This window comes from Marmota flaviventris, chromosome 15, assembly GCF_047511675.1.
Source record: "Marmota flaviventris isolate mMarFla1 chromosome 15, mMarFla1.hap1, whole genome shotgun sequence".
In the NCBI taxonomy this organism is placed as follows: domain Eukaryota; kingdom Metazoa; phylum Chordata; class Mammalia; order Rodentia; family Sciuridae; genus Marmota; species Marmota flaviventris.
The window spans coordinates 35,343,388-35,349,576 of record NC_092512.1 but is presented as its reverse complement, the minus strand read 5'-3'; positions in this window follow the sequence as shown (position 1 = coordinate 35,349,576).

The following is a 6,189-nucleotide window of genomic DNA, read 5'->3' as shown; positions in this document are numbered from 1 at the left end:
GCCCCTGGCTCAGCGTCCCCTTGGCAGGAGCTCTCAGCATGTTCCTCTCTGGGAGAGAGGGGGCCCCCCTGCTGCCCCAGAACCTGGAGACCCATCTCACCCATCTCATAACTGCTGTTACAAGACTGTGCTGGGAAGCAGGCGAGGCCGAAGGCGCCACTGATTGCAGTGTGCTGGACCCATCCACCAGCTCGCCTGTGTGGTTGAAGCCTGAGCCCCTCAGGAAGTTGCCTTGGGCCTGTGGGTCCTTATTTATTACCCACCATTTTCCAGAGCCTGGAGTCCAGGCCCCCTGGGACTCTGCAGGTCACTGCGGGCTCCATATGAGACCGTCCAGAGTCCCCTGTCAAGAGAAACACAACCACTCATCCCAAAGAGCCTGAAAACCCTCGCTCTTTCCTTCTCTCCTCTACATCTCTGGAGTGGCTGGACAAAGTGACCTGCTTCTTGGTGCAGTAGTCACAGGTGGGGTAAGAGGTGGCTGCCTTCTTCCTGGTTAGAAACCTTTAGGTTGCTCTGGGTAAGGTCACCTTGCTAAATACCTCCGGGGGATCCCAGCAAATGGCCACTGGGCCTTATACAAGAGGACATTCAGCTACCATGTAGGGGGGAAGGAACACAGACAATATGCCAGATGGTCATGTATATATTGTTAATAATAATGCAATAATATATTTTACTTGTGGTTTGTGGGCATGTTTAATGCCACTCGCCTAGGGGAGGCACATACCTGGAGTCTCAGAGATTTCCGACTCTGCATCTCTTCAGGATGCATGCCAGGCTAGGGAATGGCCTTTAAGGTGTTTGGTGACTATGCCAGGTACCAAGATGGACATTCCACTGGGCTGGTCTGGGGAGACTTGTTTCCCATCCCCAGAGGGAGTGCCCCATCCGTGGGCATGACTTTCCCTCAAGGCCGTGGTGTTTGTCTCCTGCTGATATGCTGTTCTGGACTCTTCCTTTGAGCTCTCTTGTAGGAAAGACCACAGAGAAGAGGTCCTACCTTCTTCTCTGGTTTTGTTACAGGCACAGCCTGAGCTTTGTGGAGAGACTATGCAGGGGTTTGCATAGGGCCCCGTCACTGGAGCTGTTGCAAAGCTCCTTGGCCATCATAAGACTCTCGGACATTGTGTAGTGCCTCATAGTTTACAAGCATGTCCTTCATCTCAAGTGGCCCCTTTAAAAGCCCAACTGCAGTGCTGAGAGACGTGCCAACAGCTCAGCTCTGAATTGCAGGCCCAGGCTTCCTCCTGCGCCTAAAGACTAGGAAAGGGGGGATTATCTGCCTCTGCTCCTAGGTGCTGGGTTTTAACAAACTGAGTGAACAAGAAAGCCCCATGAGCCTCGGCTCTTCTGATGCCAGGCTCAGGAGGAGACTGGGAGAGAGGAGGAGGAATGAGGAGGTGAAGAAAAGGAAAACGCTTGAACATCAGAAAAGGATGCATTGAGTGGGCCACTGTTCTCTTAGAGGGAACGGGTAGGGGTATATGGGTTTGTGGGCTGAAGCACTAGATTTTGTAGCCACACCCAATACCCAGATATAGGACAGACTCCGCCTAAAGGTCCAGATTTGTTTGTAAAGCACTTTGATGTCTTACCTGGAGGTCCCATGCTCAGTGATCCTGCCCTTTCCCCTCTTCTGTCTCTGAGGCCCAGAGCAGGAGGGAGGGCTTCCTGTAGCCCAGTTATTGCTTCTTGGGGCTGCAGAGGAATTGAATGGAATGGAGAACAAACTTCCAGGGGTGGTCAGGGGGCACTTTTTTGTGTCTCCCAGACATGTTACCCATCCCAGTGGTGCCAAAGGTGTGCATGCTGGGTTCAGCTCTGCTCCATTCTGTCCCCTCATCCTACACTCCAACTGCCACACCCTGGACCTGCAGCATGGGGACCATCCTGAGTACTAATGGGCCTCTGTTCTAATGGACAGATTCAGCATTGGAAATACACAATGTACTATGCACTTCCCATGCTCCTTGGGTTAGGAAAAGTTTCAAGCATGGTTGGCAGGCATGATGGCTGGGACATAGGACTCCAGAATAGGGAAAAGGCAAAATTTGTGCCACATGACACAGGCTACAGACCCCTCTCTCTCTGCCCCTGTTTACTGGTCTCATCCTAGACAGAAAATGAATCAGAAATGCCTTTGTATTTGTCTAAAGTCCCTGAGCAGTCACTATGGTGACCATTGCCAGGACAAAGGATATGAGGCCAGGGCCACCAAAGGGTGGTACAGAGTGTCAGGTCCCATCCGACCATCCCTTTCTGCATTCTCAGAGTGACTGGTGGTTAGCTAACATGTGAGTTTCACTGTAAGTTAGCAGAGCTTTGATGAGCACATTTCCCGAGGCAAAAAAAAAAACACTCCAGAAAGATAGGAAAACTTGCCTCCTCTTCTTTCTTGTTCCCTTAATCATACCCAAATAAATAAGCTTCTTCTTCTTCTTTTTTTTTGTAATTCATAAAAGATGAGGACATGTGAAACAAGTATTTTTCTTATACATCCCAAATTGTTTAGAATTTACCTGTGTTTAGAAATTGGAACCAACAGAAAAATGAAGTCAGATGTCATCTTAGAAATGGTTCCTGAAAGACTAAGGCATATCCCAGTCCAGAACCTTGGGAAGTGTGAAATGAATCAAACGTTTATTTTTCTTCTTATTTAAAATCATGAAAATGCAACCAAAATAGAGGGTTTGTGCCAAATTCTAAGAATGGCCCTTTCTTAAAGACAAGCAAGGGAGACTGTCATATGTACAATATGTTCCAATGTTAAAAAAAAAAAAAAAAGGTAAATGTAACTTAATAGTTTTGTAAATGGGAGAGGGGGAATCTATAAACTATAAATACAGTTATTTTATTTTTTGTACATTTTTAAGAAGAAAATAAATATTCATAACATAAGAGAAAGACAACAGAGTCTGGTGTTTTCTCTGAGGTGAGTGTTGGGGCTGATGGGAAAGAAGTTTCTATATGACCTGGGAAAGTTCTAGGCTCCCTAGCACCTTCAGGTCCTGGACTCCAACAGAGCAGGCTTGTGCTCTTGAAGTTACACAGACCTGCCCCACCCCAGGGTTAAAGCAGAAGGCAGTGAAAGACATCAAGAGACCTTTGGTGGGGATGGCAGGCCCCTCGGAGGGCAGTTGGGCTGGGAGTAGGTTCCAATTCACTTCTCCCATGCTCACTCCCAGGTTCACTGTCCCTCGGTTGATTACCTACCGAAGCTTCCTACTTCCTTAGTCCATCCAACCAACCTCTACAGACAGAGGCTTAAACCATGTGGCTCAAACTCTATCGCGTCAAGACACTCCCTGCCCTGGAATCCACACTTCAAACCACCTTCCTCATATATTGGGGTTTCCTTGGTGACTGCTATGCACATATATTGGGCCTCTGATCAGCCAAAAGCATCCAAAGAGAAGATCATGGTGAAAAGGCAGCCAAGATGAATTTCACTTCTGTTTTTTCCTGAGCAGCAATGCTATCCATGCATCATTCAGGAAAGAACTTGACTGCTGTTCTACTATCGGGCAGAGATGTAAGCTATTTTGCATCTGTTTTTAAGGCTGGACAGAAAGTTCTTGCTGAGCCGTGAACTTGGTTTCCTACAACGTTGCTAATAACTCCTAACTCCCCTGACTCTTAAGAATGGCCCTTTCCTTAAAAAAAAGCAAGGGAGACTGTCATATGTACAATATGACAGTCTCATCCCCCATCTCCAAGACTGTAGTGCTTGATCCTGTTTGGGGTCATTTGGTTTTAATCAGCTTTTTTGCTGCTATGACTAAAGAGCCTCACCAGCACAATTGTAGAAGAGGAAAAGTTTATTTGAGGGCTCACAGTTTCAGAGGTCTTAGTTCATACAAGGCTGGCTCTATTCCTCAAGGCTCGAGGTGAGGCAGGACATCATGGCTGAAGAGTGTGGCAGAGAGAAGCAGCTCACATGTGATCGGTAAGCAGAAGGAGAGAGACTCCACTCTCCAGATACAAAATACATACCCAAAGCCACAATGAACTACTTCCTCCAGCCACACCCCACTTGAATCCAGTTACTACTCAGTTAATCCCATTAGGGATTCGTTTACTGACTAGGTTAAGGCTATAGCCCAATCATTTCTCCTCCAAACCTTCTTGCATTGTCTCTTTTGGGGAACGCCACATCTAAACCATAACACCATTGAACACTCAGAGCCCCATAAGGTGATTTCAATGCTGCTATAGGAAAGCTACATCTTGAGAAAGAGGGAGAGAGAGAGTCCATCAGCCCCCCTGTCTTTAAGAGTGAGGAGTACTGGTGGATGAGCTGAAAGGTTGAGGTTGGCAGGCCCGGATATCCCACATTTTGAAATCTTTTCATCATTTCTTATAGGGAACTACAAAATACCAACCACTTCCTGGAATAGTGCTGAGAAAATAAGCCATGAAGTAAAGCTCTCTGTGGCCCTGTTCATCCTGAGCTGACCCCAAGACTTAGCTCTAGACTGCCATCATTGTTTACATCCCCAGGGATGTCTTGGACTATGTATTACACATGAGCACTCAGTACAGTGAATTCCTAGGACCTGTCTAAATCCCAGACATGTGGTCAGGATTAATTGTAGCGAAACCTGCTAGAACTGAGTAAGTCCTTGGTAATATCCTTGGCAACCCTCGGCCTGAACAGCTCTTCCCCATACCGCAACAAGCTTTCTATTTTACATCTATTTGACTGATAGTCTACTGACTTGTAAAATACAGGACTCAATGCTTTTCTCTTGTTTTCTTCAACTTGCTAAAAAACTAGAAAATTTTAGAAAGTGTGGAACACACACCTGATGATAATAGATGCACATGGGAAGCATCTCCATTTCTTCCAAGGGCAGATCTCACCTTGATAGAGAGAACTCTGACTCCACCCCAGCCGGTATATTCCTTTCATTCTAAACCAACTGAGGTTGGGTTGGGACATTAATCAAATGCCCTGGAAGTGGGAGCCTCAGGATTGGAAATGTGCTGGAAATTGCCAGAATGCAGATGTGTAGGCTCCTCACTGGGTTGAAGGCTCCCAGACAAGTTGTTATGGTTTAGATATGAGGTGTCCCCCAAGAGCTTATGTGTGAGATAATGCAATCATTTTCACAGGTAAAATGATGAGTGTGTGCTTAACTGGGTGATAGCTGTAGGTAGGTAGGTGGTGTACGATGGGAGAAGCGTGCCTTTGGGGGCTATATTTTGTCTCTGGTGAGGGGATCTCTCTGTTTCTTGTTGCCATGCCCTGAGTTGCTTTCTTGCACCATTCCCTTCTGCCACGTTGTTCTGCCTTACCTTGGGCCCAGAGCTACTGAGTTGACAATCTATGGACTGAGACTCTGAAACCATGAGCCAAAATAAACTTTTCCTTGTCTACATTGTTCTTGTCTGGTTTTTGGTCACAGCAATGAAAAAGTTGACTAAAATGCACTTTCTCCCCATCACCACCATAAATGAGTTGGCGTTATTCATACTCAGTGCCAAATAAGTTCTCATTGGCCCATGAGGCACGTGATGCTCAAGTTAGCAAATTAGTAGCCCCCTTCTCCTATAGCATTGGCCTTCTGAGATGGGGGCAAGCCAATGACCACCACAAAACCTAAACACCTTCATCTGAAAGGCTTTGGGGGTGTAGACCCTGCATTGTGTCATCTCTTCTACTAAATCTTCTTAGACTGAGAAGCTGAGAAGGGAGGGGAACACAGACTTCCGTAGGCTTACCCAGACCCCTGAAGAGGAGGTTGCCTGAGATTCTCTTTCTATCTATTTATTTATTTATTAATTTTTGGTGTTGGTAGGGGTAGTGGGGATTGAACCCAGGGATGATTTACCATTGAGCCACATCTCCCCAGATCTTTTTTTTTGAGACAGTTTTTCACTAAGTTGCTTAGGGCCTCCTTCAGTTCTGATGCTGGCCTCAGACTTGTAATCCTCCTGCCTCAGTCTCCCAAGTTGCTGGGATTACAGGTATGCGCCACCGCATCTGGCTAGATTCTCCTTCTATTGTGCCTAATGTTTGGACTCCAGCTTGAGAAAGGGAAAGAAATGGGAAGAAAGTAAAGGCTATCATAGAAAGAAAGCCCCACAGACCCAGGAAGCTTTGGTTAGGACTTTGTCTCTCTGGGACAGAAACAATTTTGGCCCAGGGGGAGGCCAAAATTCAAACCTGGAACCTCTCTAAGT